The sequence below is a fragment of the Aedes aegypti genome, unplaced genomic scaffold (genome assembly GCF_002204515.2).
Source record: "Aedes aegypti strain LVP_AGWG unplaced genomic scaffold, AaegL5.0 Primary Assembly AGWG_AaegL5_hic_scaff_1302_PBJ_arrow, whole genome shotgun sequence".
Lineage (NCBI taxonomy): Eukaryota > Metazoa > Arthropoda > Insecta > Diptera > Culicidae > Aedes > Aedes aegypti.
In genome coordinates, this window is record NW_018734733.1 from 16,107 (window position 1) to 38,183 (window position 22,077).

The 22,077-nt window shown below is 38.2% G+C and overlaps 2 long non-coding RNA genes across 2 annotated transcripts; both read left to right on the forward strand.

The window, feature by feature from the left end:
* Positions 1 to 572: 572 nt before the first annotated feature.
* Positions 573 to 1,201, forward strand: LOC110680401. The gene is made up of 2 exons (XR_002502861.1): positions 573 to 972; positions 1,028 to 1,201. It is a non-coding gene; the product is annotated as an uncharacterized LOC110680401 (long non-coding RNA).
* A 7,153-nt stretch (positions 1,202 to 8,354) lies between these two features.
* On the forward strand, positions 8,355 to 9,089 carry LOC110680400. Its single transcript, XR_002502860.1, has 2 exons — positions 8,355 to 8,565; positions 8,753 to 9,089. It is a non-coding gene; the product is annotated as an uncharacterized LOC110680400 (long non-coding RNA).
* Positions 9,090 to 22,077: the final 12,988 nt, after the last annotated feature.

The window sequence follows — 22,077 nt, forward strand, 5'->3', positions numbered from 1 at the left end:
AAAATGATGCGAGAAGAATAATGGAACTTCCAATTATAAGATCAAGGCTAAATTACATTGCAAATTCCTTAAAACCCCCAATCGTAATTGACTGCTTAATGAGGATTGCTGGGGGTCTGGATTCAGCAACTGGATTTTCTCAGTACAACGAGGGCAGTATTCTTGTTAGTGACGATTCTCTCCTATCAGAAAATTTTATGTGTTTACAACTAATAACTAGTTCTAGGGAAGAAATTTACAACAATCCTAACCCGCAATCAGATTTTTTCTGCCGTCCAAGATCACTAAGCTGGACTAAAGAGACCGAGGCGATCACATTGGAAATGTTCACCAAATTTTATAAAGAGGTGAATGGAATAAAAACTAACCCCGTGATTATCACTGTGGATAATATTCGTCTTCAAATAAACTGCAGAAGCGGTATATTTTTTGATAGACGGCAAAGCTGCTAATGCTATCGTCGGCAATAAAATACCCACGCCTGCCCAGTGTGTATTTCAGGACCAGTTGGAGTTATATGTCCATCATATTTTCACTCCTGGTTGAACTCCACGGAATGGTTGATTTCGTAACGCTGCCAAAAAGAGGATTCCCAATAATCCAGCATTGAAACATCCGGAAGTGCAGTCAGAGCATAGAAGAATTTCAAACAAACTTGAAGATCGTTTCGAAGCGCATGTTAACCGACCAAAGCCAGGTGGATGTGGAAGCTCGAATAACGGAAATCTTGCTCGCCTTCTACTCTCCGATCCTACAGCGTTTTCTGATATTTTGGGAATAAATAGAAAATTGGTGGAAAATTTAAGAAAAATAAGCAGTTTGGCACTCTCATCGCAAAGGCTCGAACCCGAGAAAGTTAAAATTTTATACGAGGAGTTAGAAAAAAACATACTGACAGAATTCCCTTTTATAAAAAAGTTGCCACCTTGCTTGCATAAGTACAAACACTTATCGGAGTACATCACCAAATTGGTAAGTATACTGTTAGCTTAAATTGTATAAAATATTACCTGGTTTTTTATTCTAGCCTTACACTATGAATTTTGTTGATGAGCAGGCAGGTGAACGCATGCACAAACGGCATAATTTTTCGAGGCCTAACCTAGCCCGAAAAACAACTCCGGAAGATAACATGTACGATATAATGGTTGCAGCTTTGGCGTGGTCTGACATCAAAATATCGTACACTACGTTTAAAAAACGACGAAATTGCAACGCTAATGAAGACCATGATATTGATTGGCGCAATTTTATGAAGGTCATCAAATGGAAACAAGGAATCAGCACAAACGGATGAGGAAAGCTCTGATATAGAAAGCTCTGAAGAATTGTCTAGCGAAGAGAGTTCAATGTCTGATAACGAATGACGATCGTCATTTTTGTTTTTTTTTTGCAATGTTTGTTAAAATGGTTGATTTTTCTTCGTTAGCATTTCATTTTTATATTTTTTTTGTACTTTTGTTAATTAACGTTTATTGTTTAATTGTTCATACTTGATTAATGCTATATAGCATAAGAAATATATAGGCATATAGGCATAAGAAATGTGACTAGAATTCTTAAAAATAACAATAAGAGATAAGAGATAAATATTTTGTTTCCATTCTCACATTTCATAATTTTTTTTATATGTAGCATTTACATAATAATATGAGTACCAATCGGAATTTTTGGAACAATCAGTTTACGAATTGGTAATTCAGATTTTTTTATCATAAATATGTCTCAAGAGGGGCATCATATAAGAGATTGAAGGAATACCATTGAAAGTTTTTAAATAACTACCTTTTACAGGACGGAGAAGAAGATCAACATATGATTTACTATAGAATTGAAGATGCTTGTTTTGCGAAATAAAATCTTTAACTTTGTTTAACTTTGACGTTTAAGAGAAAACTAATTAGATCTTATACCAAAGATCTCGACTATCCACAACATCGTCGAATACTAGTTGGGACGATGTACAGAAAAACCATTTACGATTTCATTACTAAATACGAATTGTAAGAGTACTTTCTTATCAGAACATATTTTTTTAATTTTGTACAATTTTACGGATGTTTCGCGTTTGTTCCGGAACCATAAAATGGTCATTAATGGTCAAACATTCAGATTACTAAATACGAATTGTACTTCTTGTAATACTACTTCTTTCTAACCAACAAGAGACAAAGGAACTATAAGAACATTTTTTTTTTCAATATTGCCAATTTTTACGGATGTTTCGGGTTAGTTCCGGAACCATTGAAATGGTTATAATGGTCAAACATACATATTACTAAATACAAATTGTAAGAGTACTTCTTTCTAACAAACAAGAAACAAAGGAACTATCAGAACATTTTTTTTTTTTTTAATATTTACAATTTTACGGATGTTCCGGGTTTGTTCCGGAACCGTAAAATGGCCATAATGGTCAAACATTTAGATTACTAAATCAGACTTGTAAGAATACTTCTCTCTTATCAACAAACATAAAGAAAACTATCAGAACATTTGTTATCTTTTCAATATTTCAAATTTTACGGATGTTCCGGTTTAGTTCCGGAACCATAAAATGGCCGTAATGGTCAAACATTCAGATTACATAAATACGAATTGTATTCTTATCAACAAGAGACAAAGGAATCATAAGAACATTTTTTTTTTTCAATATTACCAATTTTACGGATGTTCCGGGTTAGTTCCGGAACCATAAATGATTATAATGGTCAAACATTCAGATTACTAAATACGAATTTGTAAGAATACTTCTTTCTAACAAACAAGAGAAAAAAGGAAACTATCAGAACATTTTTTTTTTTTTCATGTTGCCAATTTTACGGATGTTCCGGGTTAGTTCCGGAACCATAAAATGGCCGTAATGGTCAAACATTCAGATTACTAAATACGAAATTGTAAGAGTACTTCTTTCTTATCAACAAGAGACAAAGGAATCATAAGAACTTTTTTTTTTTCCAATATTTCCAATTTTACGGATGTTCCGGGTTAGTTCCGGAACCATAAAATGGTTATAATGGTCAAACATTCAGATTACTAAATACGAATTGCTAACAAAACTTCTTTCTAATCAACAAGATACAAAGGAACTATCAGAACATATTTTTTTATTATTTACAAATTTTATGGATGTTCCGGGTTTGTTCCGGAACCGTAAAAATGGCCATAATGGTCAAACATTCAGCTAAATCCGACTTGTAAGAATACTTCTCTCTTATCAACAAGACATAAAGGAACTATCAGAACATTTTTCAATATTTCCAATTTTACGGATGTTCCGGGTTAGTTCCGGAACCATAAAATGGCCCGTAATGGTCAATAATTCATATCATTAAATCCGCATGCCAAGATATTTGTCGTGTGCTGCTCCGCAGCAAAACGAAAATCATGACAGTTTATATCAGTTCCAATAATTCTACTTGCCGTAAGGAACTCAGGATGGTTCCAGGACTCTAGGTGGCCAGGCGAGTCTCCGGTCAATGGGACCGCCACCAATCGATTCAGCAGCCTTTTTCCGATCTAGAATGGTCAAAATCATTTCCTGAAACCATTACCCAGCTGAGATATTGCATTTAGTCGCGTTTTGGAGCCCGATTTTCTCACTGTGCGGTGTCATGATTATTTATTTTGTTTCTATAGTTCGAACGTAAGGAGGGATCAATCTCCATAGGGGAAACTTTTTGTCTATCCGATTGTGGTTTCGTAAATTTCGGAGAAGAATTGGGTTGGTATTTTGTTTTCAGTTTTTGTTATTATTTTTAAAATTTCCAAATGTTTTCTGTGTGTTTGGAACCTGGGTATGCTTTTTTGTTTGCTCCGCGTTTTGAAACTTACAAAGAAACGCGTATGCGCTTTCTAAATCAGCTGGTTTAGACGCTTGCGCGTATCCAAAATATGGCTTATTAAGACCATTGATGAAGGCCGCAAGGCATTCTTGATCGAGAAACTCATTTATAGCCACCAATGATCTCGGTAACTTTGTTTCTCCTTCGCAAGAGATTTCATACTTTGTATAATTTCTTTTGTCTTTTTATAATACGAATGGATAGAATCATCCATTTTAAGTGTCCACAATTGCGTTTGATATGTGGACATATCATTCCTATCGCCATACATGGTTCGAAGTACATCAGCTACCTCGGCGAAGGTTGTAGGATTGCCATTAACACATATTGTGTCGCGTGCTTTCCCTTCGATTTTGTTTATAATTGTTTGTTCGTAGATGCTAAATGCATCCTGGGTAACTCTTGCTCTGAAGAGTTCTAATGTGCGTTCGGCTGTCGTCAACCATGCACTCAATTGTTTTTTATTCCCATCAAAAGTGGGGATGGTTTTAATCGGATCAGGGATCCTAAATATGTCTGTTTGCGCCACTTCGCGTACTGCAGGGGCAGCATTTTGATCTCTCAGGAAATTGTTTTCCAATTGGAGAGAGTTTAGTCGTTGCTCTAGGGCAACCATATTATCGTACAATTGTTGGAGGTTAATTTGCTCCATATTTGCGAATTTTCGAGCTTTCACTTTAATAAAAGGTCGAACAACTGTTTTTGGCCCCGATAAGAGGTTGAAAATTAGGCATGCAATAATTTAAAAGAAATTAAAATTCACACTAACCTTTTTAGATTCTCCCGCTCTCAAGTGGATGAATCCAGCCGTTGAAAATGATGCTTCTGGCAAAGAACGTCGCAAACCGCCTAAGGTTGAGGGGTGGTGTGGTCTTCTCGATGAATTCCGTTCCGGGCGTCCTCAGCTACAGGGTCGAGCTCCAAAAAACACTTCACGCACTAAGCACTGATGGAACGCAATAACGTTTTCACAAGTTCCTAGTTGCACTGTCTTTTGGTCCAGATAACACTTTCTCTTCAACGTAGAGTGGGCCTTTTCGACTGCGCCACTTATGGAAGGGTGTTCATCACTTTCTAAAAAAAAAGGAACTAACTTCCATAATCACCTTTATTCACATATAATATTTTTAAATTACAAGTCAAACACACTTATAAGAGAACCTCACTGTCCTAGCTCTAAACTAACACTGCCTGATCTTCCCTAACTAGTAAACTAGTAACCTACCTAGCCCTACGGTCAGCTGGGAACCATCGATGACGGCGAGATGTTTCCCATGCGATCGTCACGTTTGTGATGCTGAGGTCAGCTGGGAATCGCTGGCGCGCGATATCTCCCATCCAATTGTCACGTACAGGATCGGATGTCCGTTGTTGTTGTTTTGCCTGGCGCTAACTCTGGCGTGGGAACTATACTGTGGAAGAACTTGTACAATGATGTTTGGCAGGTTGGGACATAACTCAACATCTTTAACAACATTTTTGTGAGTAATACCAGCAGGGGCCTTCCTTAGCCGAGTGATTAGAGTCCGCGGGTACAAAGCAAAGTCATGCTGAAGGTGTCTGGGTTCGATTCCCGGTCGGTCCAGGATCTTTTCGTGATGGAAATTTTCTTATCTTCCCTGGGAATAGAGTATCATCGTACTTGCCATATAATATACGAATGTAAAAATGGCAACTTTGGCAGTGAAAGCTCTCAAGTAATAACTATGGAAGTGCCCATTGAACACTAAGCTGATAAGCAGGTTTTGTCCCAGTGAGGACGTAATGCCAAGAAGAAGAAGACTAGCATGGGCTGCTTATATCAATAGTATGCCATTTAAAAGACTCTGCAGTTCAGAAGCAAATAGTAAGTATAGGTTTTCAGCTCCAGTTGTCCAACTTCATACAGATTATAGCAGATATTGAATGCTGGTTGTAGAACAACAAAATGGATTATCGCGTCAACATGGTATTGACAAATTATCAAAGCAAGGTGACATTCAAATATTACGTCCATTGTTTTTAAGTCTATCTAAATCTTTTCTATGCTCACTATCACGCTTCTAACCAAGCCCTTAGTGCATGCACTGTCACACTTTCGTACACCTCCACCCCAACAAACATTTTTGCTGGATAAGAGTTGAACAAATCACTCTCAAGCGTACTTCAGCTGAGCAAACTGTTATTCAGCTACTAATGTTACTTGTGACTCCCTTTAAATGATTGACGTAATTTTTGAACGTTCCCCAAAAATTATACTGTTTCTTTAACTTTATTATAGGAGATTTAAAACATTAAATGTGATTCCCAATCTTTTTCAAATGCGGACGTATAAAAAATAAAAGGTTTCAAACCAAAGCTATGAGTTTCTGTTACATAGTTTTTGTACGGTACATCATTTTAATGATTCGTATGTAATCACTCATTTATGTTATAATACAATATTATGCACTTTTGTGGTCATTAGAACCAGATCCAGCCACTAAACTAGATCAAAATACTGAAAATGAAAATTGGTAGTCCACAACGAACATCGACCGGGTAAGTGCCGGCACCAGCACAATTCTGCTGGTCCCACTTTGTCCCTCCAGAAATCTTTGCTGTGTGAATCAATTCTCATTTGGTCTTCACCATTTCAAAGAATGACTTTTTCACTCTCGATTCGTATCCGTGCATACCGAACAAAAACGAATAGTTGAAAAGTTGCGATAGATAAAACTTTTTCAATTCTTACGGTGTTTGTTTACATTTTGTTTTCCCCGAGCTGGTGTTTTCTAAACACGGTGTAAACAAAAGATTATGTTTTTAATTACAAGTATCAATGATGATTCATTAATCAAAATCAAAAAAGTTTAGTAAAACAATGATTTATTGGCTAAAAGAATCATTCAATGTCATGGGTGCCGAACAGCACAATTGTGCTGGTTCGTCCCGAAAGGGATGTGTAAAGAACGATTTTAAAAGAATAATCAATTCCACAATGCTTGTTATTTTAATGAACAATGACAATATTTAGGAGGCATTTTCCCAAAGAATAGTGATATTTTGAAGGTACAAAAGTTCAACAGATTATTAAATTTCCAACATTTAGTAACAATTTAGGCTCGGTTTTATATATGTTGAAGCAAACGATTTTTGAACCAACCATTACAAAATACTTTTTCGATGAAAAGTTTCTAAAGCAATTCGACCAAATACCCCTTGACCAAATGTACTTTCGACTAAATGTACTTTCGACCAAATGTCATTCGACCAAACGTCATTCGACATTTAATGTCCTAAAGCCAAAATAAATAAAATAGCTTTTATTTTATTCCGTGATTAGTATCATTTCAAACATTGGCATTCTTTTCTTACATCTATAGGTTCTGTGTTACACAATACACCATCATCCTACTTTGGTAAAACAAAATTAAGCTTTCATTAACATTTTGTTAGCAACTATTACATTTAATTTGCCGTTACAGTTCGGGATTTTTATAGGTTAAAACCTTATCACTTACAAAATGGTAGAGTGTCTTGTATAAAATATAGAAATAATAATAATAACCTAATCACGAACAGATACCACAAGACTTGAAGGGCGATTCACGTGATCCGAGTCAAACGTCAACAAAAACAAACATTTCTCTACAGCATCTTCTCAGTTTTATAAGGCCTAAGCTCCTCTCGGAGAGTGAGCGTAGTTTCAGAAGTAACTCACTGCCACTAGAGGCGACTTCTATGGCTAGGCCAGCGACAAACCCGCGCGGAAGCACGTTTTACAACCAAAACAAAATAACGCAAAAAAACGGCGGTTTACCTGTTCGTTTGCTGCTTCGAAAGGTTCGTTTCTCTCTCTGTTGTCTCAACTCGCTAGATTTGAGTAGTTCTTTCAATTGTGAGGTGTCGATGACTGCGATTTTATCGATATAAAAGAAAGATTATTTTTTTATGACCATAAATGGCATAAATTTGTTGTAATTTTGAATTAAGCTAATTTATGGATTGAAACCATGTCTATGTCTGAGTACTTTTCATTTAAAATATATTGTTGCATTTTAATTTATTTAATCAAAAACTTTAAAACTCAAAACTCAAAGAGTAAACTGAGAAACACTGATCTTACTTTACTTTTTTGAGTTTTGGAACTTTGCGTTGAATTTTATTTTTTCAATATTATGTATGTTTTTGATACCGTCATTTAAGAACAATGTTTCTAAATTTTAATTTCAAACAACTTTTTAATTGTGTCACTTAATCTTGAAGGATTTCCATTTACACTACATATTTTTTTAATTAGAAGAATAATAAAAAAAAAACCTATATTGTACTCTGTAAGCAAAATCCACGGTAATCCATCTGGTTTAATTTTTGACGTAGATTCAGAATATGTTAATACCTGAATACTCCTAAACAACCCAACGACTCCGATACCGCAATTTCCTGTGTAAAGCTTGTGAATTCACTCGCTCACCTCAAGACAGCCAGAGCGCGATCCCTTTCATTCGGCGCTGACTGGTGGACTCAATCTTCGAGTAACCTTTTCCCGCGGTAAGACGTGTATCGATCGGTTGCCGGACCGTCTTCGTGCACCAATTGGAGTCCTAAGGAGGTTGTGACTGGGCCCTTGCCCACTCTACATAGTGTCGAGCAGCGCAGCGACCCAAGTGGATAGAAAGACGAAAAGGAAGCAGAAGAAAACGATCTTTCATCTTTGGTCGGTGACCAATGAGTTGGTTGGTTCGGAGATGAAGAAAAGGTGAAAATAGTGTTGGTGGCTTTCTTCACTGGCGAGATGCCTTTCTAGTTTTTATTTTATGTGTCATGCAGTGTGTCGCCAGGAATTTGTTTGGAAATTTGGCCTAATTTCACTTAGGACATTTGCATCCAAATCGTTAAAACTTTCGAGTTTTCATAATAATAATGCATAATATATATTGTATTAGTAAACCTTCGAGTTTTTCATTATTCATGGTGTGACGGGAAAAATAGCAAATCAACGTTGAGGTCAGTGTATGCAATAAGCAACCGCAAAAGGCGGAGAGCAGAAAGAAGATTGTGCAACGTAATCGGGCTTCGTAGTGTCCAAGATTGATACTAGTGTTTGTAAGTTGTTTGTAGCTTGAAAAGGTCCAACTGGGTGGATGAAAATGTTCACGCTGGGGGTTTGAAGTGACTCCTAGGGGTAAGGATGATTATTTCATAATTGAAGAAACCGTGAAATCATCCGCAAATCGAATGCGTCATCACTATTTGAAGTGCTAGGTGTTCTCAAGGAATCCAACTGAAATTAACAAATTCAAACAAGTGTATTGATTTTCGTCTACAAACCGACATGGTGAAGATGAAGGAGGTCCTCCAGAGGAGGAGGATGCTGATTCAACGACTGGTTTTTGCCAGTGCAATCGCTTTGCTGATCTTAGTCCAACCGGTTAAATGTCAAATCATCAACCCGAACGCCACACTTCATACCCGGATCTGGAGACATGTCTCGCTTCAGTCTACCGGAAAACACTCCGGTTGGCAGTGTTGTCTATCAGCTGAGAGGTAAGTTGAAATCATAGCCCCAAGAAACATGAAAAATCACTTTTATTTTCACGCAATACTCCGACCAATTGGCGCAGACTGATCCAGAACGCATCTCTCACCTGCCTTACGCAGTATCGTACCGGTTCGCTTGTTCCTCATCATGCAGTGCTACTTGCTAGTTAACAAGACAACCAACTCTGTACTCTTACAGTTCGTTTTCTTTCCGTCGAAGCTCCGGTTTTTCAACTTTTGCTTCCCACATCGGCTTATAGCAGCGGGCCGTCTGCTCGAAGGTGTTATTTTTTTATTTCTTCACCGGCTGCATTACTTCTATACCAACTTGTGATTGCGCTCACATGGTCGGCTGAGTATCGACCTTCAGAAGAGAATATCGTGTATCTTGAGCGATCCTATGCATAGCAAAGCAACTCCGCCAAGGAACAAAGAAGTTCTTCGAGTAGTCTCTTGCATCAGGTGTGGTTGCCATCGTAATCAAAATTAGCTGTGTTGGGGAACTTTGCTTCAGAATGACTCGCTTTTCATTGGTGGAAAAAAACTTTTTGGAAAAAAAATTGTAATGTAGTTATCAACAATATTTATGCAAAGTTGGATTCGTTTTATCGGCAAGATTTTGATTCATATGTTCACATACAGAGCCATTTCAGTACACCATACTAGTATATCTTATGTTACCTTCTTCTTTCTGACAATACGTCCTAACTGAGACAGATACTGCTTTTTAGCTTCCACAGTTATTAATCGAGAGCTTTTCAAAAATTTCAAAATTTCATTGAGCAGAGTTGTTCATGAGCGATGTGTTCACAAACTTTCCAAAGCAATTGCCCCAGAATTTTCATTAGAGATACCTTGAAGAATTCAACACGGTCTTTCTCTAAAGATACCCTCAAATAGTTCTTCCCTATGGTACCGTAGTTTCGGGTGAAATTATCATTTTTCACGGTTTTTCTAGTCTGTTTTCTATAATGTTAACAATGCCAAACAACTAAATGCAGGAAAACAAGTACGAACGTGTGTTTTAGTCTCATACCCAAATTCTCTTTTAGCGATAATTGTTAGTTTTCAAAACAACTCTACATAATAAATTTGAGCTCCATGAATTCGAATATGCTTGCTAAATTCTTAACAATACAATATTTATGGAAATAATTAATAGTACCGTAATCCGGGGTAACATTGATCAGCGGAGAAACATTGATCGGGATCACTCATCTCGTTAAAAGTTCAAATAAAGATTTATTGATGAAACATTTTCGTATCATGAATGGTGCCTCCCTTTCGTATATTCATAAGCTAATGAAAATTAAGGTTTTTGCCAAAATTGCGTTTGGTTCATGCGAAAATTTGTCAACTTTTTGAAACAATGATTTCTATCATTTTCACTGACACTACCGAAAATTCATGTCTCACATGAGTTCTGCAGACGATATGATCAAGAAAAATGCGTGAGTTACTAAATATGGCATCGCCGAAAACGATTCCGTTGTCAAATCTTTTATAAGTTTATTCAATTAGGCAACATTAACTAAGTACTATTAAGAATGTAGAATTTCCTCAGGAAATTGCCTACTTTTAGGCGTATTCCGCGGTTCAAGGTGTTTATAATTTTGAAATAAAGTAAGAGGCATGCAAATTGATTGAGAAGATTATTAGATTATTAAGTCTTGTAAATTTTGTTTTTCTATTTTTATATTTTTTTAATATTTCAATATATATCTTCTAAAATTCTGGGGGGCCTAGATGACTCTAGGAGGGGCCTGCACAAAATAATTTAAAATCATCAATAGAAATCCAAAAACTAGAAAAAAATCTCCCCTGTGATGAATTTACCCCTGGATTACGGTATAACGGTCATTCAAATCTGGACGAAATGTGCATGTAAAAATGACAATTTTCAAATCAAGTGTGTCCTTCAAATAGCAAATATTATTGTAGCAATATTTTATCATGTTAGTATGCCTGGCTCACGTACTGCTTGAAAAAAGTAGCTAGTACGTTTTTATTCTATTGCAGGCATATCAAACATACAGAGTAGCAAAAAACTGTCTGTAAGTATATACACGCACTACGTATTACTCAGTTTTTGTATATTTTTTGTCACATAGCAGAGCGCTCAGCAACCAAATTGAAGTCCAGGTTTAGATGTAGAGCAACAATAATGATGATGTGGTTCATACAAAGCCACTACCGAGGCCCAATTATTTTACAAAACATCATGTTTAAGATCTAATTCAAACCCAAAGTAAACTGACGCATTCAAACAGTTTACCGGCCGTTCACCATTTGTAAGTTGCTCTACCGCATAGCTCCCGCTCGCAATTCAGGTGCTAATAATGGCAAAACGAAATGTTTCATGCTAAACGAAGCGTACTTATTCACCTGCGCCTACCAGCACCCATCGTATAAGAGGATGAAGGCTTGGGAAACACGCGCCCTCGAAGGCCATCGAGATGTGGATCGTTGATATTTTGGGAGCCCATATGTTACTTGATTATCACCGTTGGTTGGGTTTACGTACAACCACGTTCAACTGTATTGTGGGGGCAAGTATCTGCAACGCAGCTGCTTGAATGATACAGTGACAGACATCCGTTTAATTTCGTTCATTTTATTTGTTTGAAGAAGCATTTTCTACGTTTGTGACGTGTGCAGTAATTTAAAAATCAAAAGTAATTGCTGAAATATTTGTAACTGATGTTGCATTTTTAAATTCAAACAATTATCAAAAGTTACTAAACTTAATGGTGAAACAAAACATTTAAGTGAAATTTGAAAGAATTACGATGTGTAGTTGAAACACATTTCTTAATTATCATTATCAAAATAAATGTATTGCAGTAAAAACATATTCTTTGATTTGATTAATTTTCCATTTTTCTTGACGTGCGGCTAAACTAATGTCTATCGCTGTACCTACCAAGAAAAATGCTTATTCTCCATGTGTGAACCATGAAAATCAAATAAAATCAAATCGAGTTTTTAACACATCATTATTGCAAGGTGCTTCTAGTGTGTCTTCAATACATAACCACGGATGTGTTGTTGTTTGAATCGTTTGAATATGTTGGTGGTTTGAAGATGATATTTGGTATAGGTTGTAAATAAGAGTGTACGATCTGTACTAATACTTTTTAGAAGCAATATCATAGCCACATAACCACTAAGTTCGTGATAATTAATGATTGCGTTGCAAAAAACAATCGAAACAATTTGCACTAGATGTTTAATAATGACAAAACTATTCCTTTCTTCTCAATCCTGTGCCACGACAAGCTACCCTATGCCATACTGTTCCACGATCAAACAACCAAGAGAAAATATCTCCCAAAACGAAAACCGGTATTGCAAGTAGGTATGCATAACGCGAAGCTCTCGTAACCAATGACTCACGACACTATTTCCCGTTCACTGGGAGGAACAATCTTTTCACGATCGCGATCTTGGAACTCTCTTTCTCCTGATCTCCGGGGTGCGCTGTGTTGTGCGAAAGTTTTGAAGGAGAGCTTTGTGACAATGGTAGTGTTTGTGGTAAATATATGCTTAGGATTTGTTTAGACTTCGCTGTAAGCTCAACATTAATTTCTTCTTTCTCAAGTATACCATATCATAGAAAGAAAGCCTGGTGATACCAAATCTACCCCAATCCTGTTTTCTATTAGCTACAATCAAAATAAATCATTTTTCAGGAATAAATTTAAATTTTCACTCAAATTTTATTTATTGGCATTAACCACAAGATAGCCCAAGAACAAAAATAAAATGTGTTATGGCTGAAAAACTAAAGATAAGAAAAACCAAAATCGAAAACTAATATATTTGCAAATAACAGTAAACCATTTTCTTAAATGTATTAAGATCAATAAAAGCAAGATTAAAGAGAAATGATATTAAGATCAAGGGGCCCATATAGCCGTAGCGATAAACGCGCAGCTATTCAGCATGACCAAGCTGAGGGTCGTGAGTTCGAATCCCACCGGTCGAGGATCTTTTCGGGTTGGAAATTTTCTTGACTTCCCAGGGCATAGTATCTTCGTACCTGCCACACGATATACACATGCAAAAATGGTCATTGTCATAGTAAGCTCTCAGTAAATAAGCTGAGAAGCAGGCTCTGCCCCAGTGGGGACGTAACGCCAAAAAGAAGAAGAAGAAGATATTAAGATCGAAAATATAAATTTGGGTGTTACCCTGAAATATGGTTTTATTACCTACCTAATTATTTTGGTTGGACCTTTCTCATTGAACCCTCAAAGTGATATTTCAATGTTTGGCTAATTTTGGCACACATTTGTATAAATAATTAAAATTGGGTAAATTTTGTCCATGAGGCTCGTTACTTATTCTGAAGTCGAAATTCCCACAACTGTGCCAAGGTTTTTGTTATGTAATTGAAACTGTGCAGATAATTAGAATGGGGCTTATGTTCTTTCGTTGTATTATGATAAGGACGTCTTATATGAAAGATTTGGTGAGATTTAGTTCTTGGCAACAAAGTCGAAATTTTCAGCAGCCAAAAACAGAACCGCGCCAAAATTGGAAACCGTTTTTTTTTTCGAAATAGCATTAGGATGTTTTACATCATCATTATAGATCCAATTAATGACCAGACCAGAACGATTAGCTCCGAAGCAGATTTCTGTAGGGTAGGACTATGCTGTTAATCCAAAGGCCCGTCATGTTAATTGCGAAAGATTTTTCACATACTTTTTATCGCTAAAATGTCTTCAAAAATGTTTTATAAGTGTTATGTATACTATTTGTATGCATGGGCCATGTCAACTCAACAATCGCATAGGTGACATAAATTCAAGAAATGGACAATTCCTCAAGGTAGAGTATGAATATGTATGGAAATACGGTACAATTTTTTGGAAACGTATGCACAACATCAAAAAATGTTCAGGGTGTTACCGAACTGAATTAAAAATCAGTTTATTTTTTGAAAACAAGCGGTATTCGTTAAGAACCCACAGAAACCCTCTAGGACTCTGGAAGAGTTCGCTAGGAATCAACAGGATCTAGCTCAGAATTCCCATCATCTTACTTAATCTGCCCAAGAACTTGCTAGGAATTTAGAGGATATCGCTCACAATTTTAAGATTCCGCTGCGATATTGATGAAAATTATTCCATGAAAATTCTCAAACGTACATTAGAACTTGCTAAATTAACACTATCAATCTACAAATTCTAATGGAAACCTTTTTAATTCTTTAGATTTTGCCAAAAAAACTAAAAATACAATTAGAGATCCATAGTACTCCGCTACAAATTCACAGGACGTCATAGATATCTTAGGAGTTTACTAGAAATCGTCAGATTTTGCGCAGCATCCCCGATAACTAATTATACATTCTTAGGATCTCGCAAAAAAAACTAATTTCCGATAGGAATACCCAGATTCCGTTAAGTATCTTCAGGAATCCACTAAAAATTGTCCGAAACTCACTATAGAATATTGGATCTCGCAAGGAATCTCCAGAATCCTTGTATAAAACTCCGGTATACTTTAGTTTGAGTACCTGTGGTATGGAATATTGAGTCATTTCTTAAAAACGTCATACAGAGTCTCTACTGAAGAGGGAAATAATTAACGCAAATAGATCCTCATATGCACTCAAACAGCAGACAAAAAGCCAAAACACTCTAAATCTTCATGACAATGAAACGTCATATTAAAAAGCCGGTGGGTCATATTTTTCTCAAGCTACTGTCAATGTTTTAGATAATATGTTGACAGTTCTGATATATACTTGAATAACGAGATTCATTATGAGAAATTCCATAAAAAGTTAGGAGATACGACTTTCTGATTGATTTAATATTTATTTATTTGGTATTACATCAATTATCTTGATAAAACATCGCTAACAATATTTCGCCAATTTACTTGGCCGCTACTCTGCATCCTCGACTGCGACCCACGCTCTCCAGGTCCTGGTGCACCTGGTCAATACACCTAGCTTGCTACGCCCCACGCCTGCTTGTTCCGACCGACTTTACAGGGTTGTTGTCCGACATTCTTGCTACATGCCCTGCCCAGCGTATCCTTCCAGCTTTAGCTACCTTCACGATACTGGGTTCGCCGTAGAGTTGAGCGAGCTCGTGGTTCATCCTTCGCCGCCACACGCCGTTCTCCTGCACGCCGCCGAAGATCGTCCTTAGCACTCGGCGTTCGGTAACCCCAAGAGCTTGCAAGTCCTCCTCGAGCATAGTCCACGTCTCATGCCCGAAGAGGACTACCGGTATTATGAGCGTTGTGAATCTTTCTTAACCGCAGTTTCATCTGGAACCCATAGTAGGCACGACTTCCGCTAATGATGCGCTTTCGTATTTCTCGATTAACATTGTTGTCAGCCGTCAACAAGGATCCGAGGTAGACGAACTCGTCCACCACCTCGAAGGTATCGTGACACTGCTTCCTAGGCGGGCCCTGTCGCGCGTTCCGCTAACCAGCTTGTACTTTGTTTTCGACGCATTCTTCATTAGCCCGACTCTTGTTGCTTCGCATTTAAGGCGGGTGAACAAATCTGCCACCGTTCCAAATTTTTTCCCAATAATATCTATGTCGTCCGCGAAGCAAACAAATTGTCCGGATCTCGTGAAAATCGTGCCTCGACTGTTAAGTCCGGCTCTCCGCATAACACCTTCAAGCGCAATATTGAACAATAGGCACGAATGTCCATCGTCCTGTCGTAGTCCCCGCCAAGACCCGAACAAACTGGAGTGTTCACCCCAGATCTTCACGCAGTTTTTTACATCTTCCATCGTTGCTCTAATCAATATTGTGAGCTTCCCGCGAAAGCTATTCTCGTCCATGATCTTCCATAGCTCTACACGGTCAATACTGTCGTATGCCGCCATGAAATCTATGAACAAATGGTGCGTAGGGACCTAGTACGGCATTTCTGGCAGCGTCGTTAATGGCTGCTTTGACTGTTCTCCAGCAGTCCATCCGGCGACATTCGGTTGTTTCAGTCGCGCTAGATTGTACCGAGGCGGGCGTCAGTACCGTACATCGTTGATGACGGATAGCCTTGGGCGCAGTTTCACCATCACCAGGTAGTGGTCGGAGTCAATGTTAGCGCCACGATAAGTTCTGACATCGGTTATGTCAGAGAAGTGCCGTCCATCGATCAAAACGTGGTCGATTTGTGATTCTTTCTGCTGCGGTGATCTCCAGGTGTACCGATACGGGAGGCTGTGCTGGAAGTTGGTGCTGCGGAAAAGCGTCTTTATCCTCATCAGTGCTTCCGGAGTGAGGGCTGTGCACGTTTATTATGTCTTTGAGCCTCAACTTGCACATTCTTTCATTGATCGGCCACCACCCGATCACGCGCCTCTGCATATCACCCATCACTATAAAAGCTGTTCCCAGCTCATGAGTGTTGCCGCAGCTCTGGTAGATGGTATGGTTACCTCTAAACGTTCGCACCATTGATCCCCTACAACACACTTCCTGCAACCCTACGATGCTGAATCCGCGGTCCTTCAGCACGTCGGTGAGTATGCGTGTGTTCCCGATGAAGTCGAGAGATTTACAGTTCTACGTACCGAGCTTCCAATCGCTAGTCCCTTTCCGTCGCTGTGGTCTTCGCCGATTGTCCCGGTTCGCATTCTCTCGTTGATTATTCGTTGCTTGATTTTTTTACGGCTGGCTTGCAGGACCTGACACCAACCCCCTAGATTTCCGGACGACCATTCCCCCTAAATGTTCGGAGAACCATAGTGCGCAGTTTAGCTTAGAGTCCTTCTCTGGCACTCGGACGATGATCAGCCGCCCCTGCCATGGGGAACAGACGCTGTTGTGAGCCACTCCTAACATGGAGTACAGAACACCACAGCCATTTACCATTTCCGACATCTGGTCCGTCGTCGAGCGGCTGTTCACGATACTGGCCTGATAAATTCACACGAACTCATTTGCTATTGGTGATAGACGACGGAAGATGATCTGGGATAATACTTTGTAGGCAGCATTCAGAGTAGTGATCGCTCGATAGTTCTCACATTCTAGCTTGTCACCCTTTTTGTAGATAGGGCATATGACTCCTTGCTTCCACTCCTCCGGTAGCTGTTCTGTCTCCCAGATTCTGACTATAAGCCGATGCAGACAAGCGACAGAACTTCTCCGGGCCCATCTTAATGAGTTCCGCTTCGATACCATCTTTCTCAGCTGCCTTGTTATTCTTGAGCTGTTGAACGGCATCCTAAACATCCCTCAAAGTGAGAGCTGGTTGGTTGCTATTGTCCGAAATTCTGACGTAGTCATTTCTTCCACTGCCTTAAACATGGACCTGTGCTCTCTGCACCATTCAAGTGTTCGTCGTAGTGCTGCTTCCACCTTTCGATCACGTCGCGTCCATCCGACAAAATGTGCCAATCTTTATTCCTGCACATTTCGGCTCGCGGCACGAAGCCTCTGTGGGATGCGTTGAGTTTTTGATAGAACTTTCGCGTTTCTTTGGTGCGGTGCTCCATTTCTTCGCATTCCGTCCCATTCAGGCGGCGCTTCCTCATGGAACAGACGGGTCTGATGCTTCCGCTTCTGTCTATAACATTCCACGTTCTGTCGAGTACCTTGCTGCAGTATTACTGCCCGCGCTGCGTTCTTCTCCTCCAGAATCATTCTACATTCCTCGTCGAAGCAATCGTTCCGTCGACTCCGTTCAACGTACCCAACAATGTTCTCGCCTGCGACGTTTTTTTTCTACAAAACATACACATATTTTCATGTTTTTATATTTTTGGAATATTTCAAATGATATCTTATTAGACAATTTAGTTAAAATCAAATACTTTAGCAATGACTACTTTCACAGTAAAAAATAATTCTTATCTGGCCATCACAGACCATTGCTTTGCTTTGATGAGACATACCTGTTAAACAATATTTTAATAAACATTTTAGAAGTTATGAGATAATACACATTGTATTTAAGATGTTTAATATAAATTTTCGTTTAAAAATTATTTAAATTTTTTTAAGGTACCTACACGTTAATGCTTCCAGACAATGGACGAACATGCAACGGCCCAGTGGTACAATCGGGAAATATTCTTCACGAAAAGTTTGTCGGACTGAAGCGGGAATCGAATACGATGCTATCAAATGCATGACAACGCTAACCGCACACCCACGGAGCCCACTGCTAGAAAACACTTGACAAACTCGTAAAATTCGAAAAAAAAAACAAATGTTTTTCACTCCTCATAAGACAACATGACGAAGTTATAACTTTCCAGTATGAGCATGAGCATAGATCATCGTACAATTTGTAGTTGCTGCTACGTGATTGACCAGAGCAATCGAAGTTACCCAGAGATTCAATGAATGAGCACAAGTCAAGTAATCAACATTACAAATTAGGCGCCGGCCATATCCTTACGGTCATCACGGATGGGAAGGATTGTTAGTTGGACAACCATTGTTACCATAGATATCTATCTATGGTTGGTGATGCGACCCATGTTAAATTCACGCCTAAGTTGATTCACGATATTACTGGATAAACGCATTGTGTGACGAATAAGTGTTCATCGCTCACTACCGCAGGAGCTAGTGCAAGGTCAAAAGATCGAAAATAACTCGTCACGAAATTATAGCTTTTCAGACAGTTTTAATAGAAGTATTAATCAATATTTCAAATTCTCTCAAGCCCAATCCTTATGCAGTCAACATATTTTATTGATTCATTGATGTTTTCACAAATATATAAGCAATAAAGACTTGTTTCTGAAAATTTGGGCATCAACCATTGCTAAAACTAGATTTTTTATTTTTAAACAAAAACAAATATTCAAATAAATGACATTCAGTTCCACACTCATATCGGCACTGGTTTATATTTTGCATATTTTTATTGAATGTACATTGTGACCTATCTTAAATACTTTCAAATAATATAATATGAAGTGTTAATTATGGAAAAACATTATTCAAACCATTTATTGTATAGTCAAACTGGGTTCAAATCTTCTTGAAGGTTCCATCCTTCAACATCACAGTATCGTAAATTCGAGAATATTTATTTTCATAATCAGCGTCACTACTATGTTCTGAAAAAACAATGTTAAGTCTGCTCAGTGCATTGAAGACCAGAAATATTCAAATACGTATTCAGTCAGAGTAAACCATGCCAAATATAAGAATACTGGCCAAAGCGTATTCGCCCAATAACCGGGTTCTAAGATATTCCATGCATACACCATTTAACACCAAAAGCTTCCATCGGGCTTGGAATCGACAAAAAAATGCAATAATCAAGCTATCAATCGCTATTTGACACTTGGTCCATTCTGTTTGCACAAAAATTGATGTAGATAATTTCTGATCAACTATCCAAGTATGGTAAATGTCCAGGAATGAAAAACCAAAATTCATCGGTTAATGTGAAACTTTTCAAGCTCCATGGATGAAAGGCGGCATCCACAAATTACGTAACGCTCCAAGGGGAGGGGGAGTAGGCTCAAGCGTTACGGCTCATACAAAAATTTGAAATTTTTTATACAAAAAGCGTTACGGAGGAGGGGGAGTGGGTCAAAAATTTCAAATTTTAGCGTTACGTAATGAATGGATGCCGCCAAAGAGAAAAAGAATCATTATGATGCCGTAAAATCTGGAAAATCACTCAAATTGTTGTGTATTTTCTATCATACCTCAGCGCGCTGATTGTTTCCATTATTGTGATTAACCTTTACAGTATTGGGTGCCGACATGGAATTTTAGAAATGCTTTATCATCGCCATCTTTCCATCGATTTTGATGAGATGCTCAGGAAAAATGAGTTATATTTCCGGTGCATGGATTACAGATTGTGAATTCGGTGACGGTTTCAGACTTAGGCACAAATTTGTTGTATCTAGGGTATTTCTAAATTAAAATGATCTATTTGACAGAATGTATCATCTCGCCCAAGTAATCTTGTTTGACCCGAAATCATATTTGGCGAAGAAATTGCAAAACTTCGGTTCAAATAAGATCACTTGGGAGAATTAGGGGTATATGAGATGAAGCGCGAAAAATCTAATAAGTAACGCGACTTTCATATGAATCCCCGAAAATATGCCAACGATCGATAGAACTGTAACATACGCCAAACAATATATTTAACAGATCGAGGCGACAATTTTTTGCCTGTCTAGTGTTAGTAGTGACCAACACCAGAAGAGGTTCCAAAATAAGCAATCTGTGTAGCCCTATCGGAGTGTCAGAATATGGTGAGAACCACTGTATAATTCATGATACGATATTTCATCACAGCATAAAACAAATGAAATGTCAAAAGGTATCAGTGCATGATATTCTGAAAGTGGCCCCTTAGGTTCCCTACCGCACCTGACATCCGGTGACTATGCTTTCTAAATGACCACAATAGTTCCCAGACTAAACCAGGTGATATATTCTACCAAGTCTATCAAGATGAAGTTTTCTTAACTTATATAAAAACATTTGTGATTTTAATCCATCGAACAATGGCGAAGATAAAAAAATATTGAAAATTTGATGTCGGCACCCAGTACAGTAAAGGTTAAAAGCACTTAGTCCACTCCGACTTTTATCGATTTTTATTGATCATCCAAAGTAAATTTGTTACATATCTCTCGCAGTTTACAACATTTATCAAATCTGGTCAAAGTGGTATGGAGCTAAGATAATTTTGCATCTAATGACAGAATAATTTGTTTTCTCGTTTTTTCCTTGATCCCACATAAATAAAGTTAAAAGAAACCTGGATCCCCTCAGACTTAACGCCGACAAAAATATGCTCCGAAAACTTTCGGTCTTTTTCTTAATTATAAAGAGTCAAATATGTGTTCTCAGCATTCAGTTCTTTCGGCTCATGCTACAAATTGGCGTAAGTCTCGAAATCTCAACTCTGCTCTAACTTACTTAACAGCATGTCATACGAAAGTAATGCCTTTCAATATTCCATCGGACCCCACAAAAAGTCACCATCGCTGCTTTTATTTGTTATCGAAAAGGTCTCACAATTGGCTTGGTCAACCAAACATGATTGTGTTTCTCCCAGTCATATTTGATCCAAGCAAGAAAAAAAAACAAGTTCCATTGCCAAACACAATACAAGAGAAATTCACTTTCACAGATGAAATTTTGACGACGCTGCTGTCCCATTCACCCTGCCTTACGCCATGGGTGCAAGAAGAGCTGCCAGAAGATGATAAAGTCGTTCGCGGTTCCGCAGACGGATGCTGTGGTATTCCCAACTCAGGGTTTGCCGTATATCGACAACGAAAGTTTTCGACGGCATTATCCGGTGTGAGTGTCGCTAGACCGTTTAGTGGTGATTAAAAGTGCGCTTATATTTGATTAGATGATACCGAAATGACCGCAGACATTTTGCGATACACTCATTTGGTCAGAGAGATAAGCACCCTCAGAGGAAAGTTAGCGGCTATTTGCTTTTGTCGAGATTCATGGTTATTGAACTCTTCTGGTGGTTGCTTTGAATAAGATTTGCTTCTCAGCTGATTGTGAATTACCCCAGTAAACATCGAATTCTACGCTCAGACGGGAACTAGGTCAGTAAGCTGAGCATGCGCTGCATATAATATGGATACTGCACAGCACAAATGACATTTACTTTACCTACCACTTTCTTTGATATCAAAATAAATCTATTCAAGTGAATAAAATATCAACAGTCAGGGTTCACTGCTTTCTCCAACCAAATGACAGTGAACGCTGATTTTTCTTACGACGC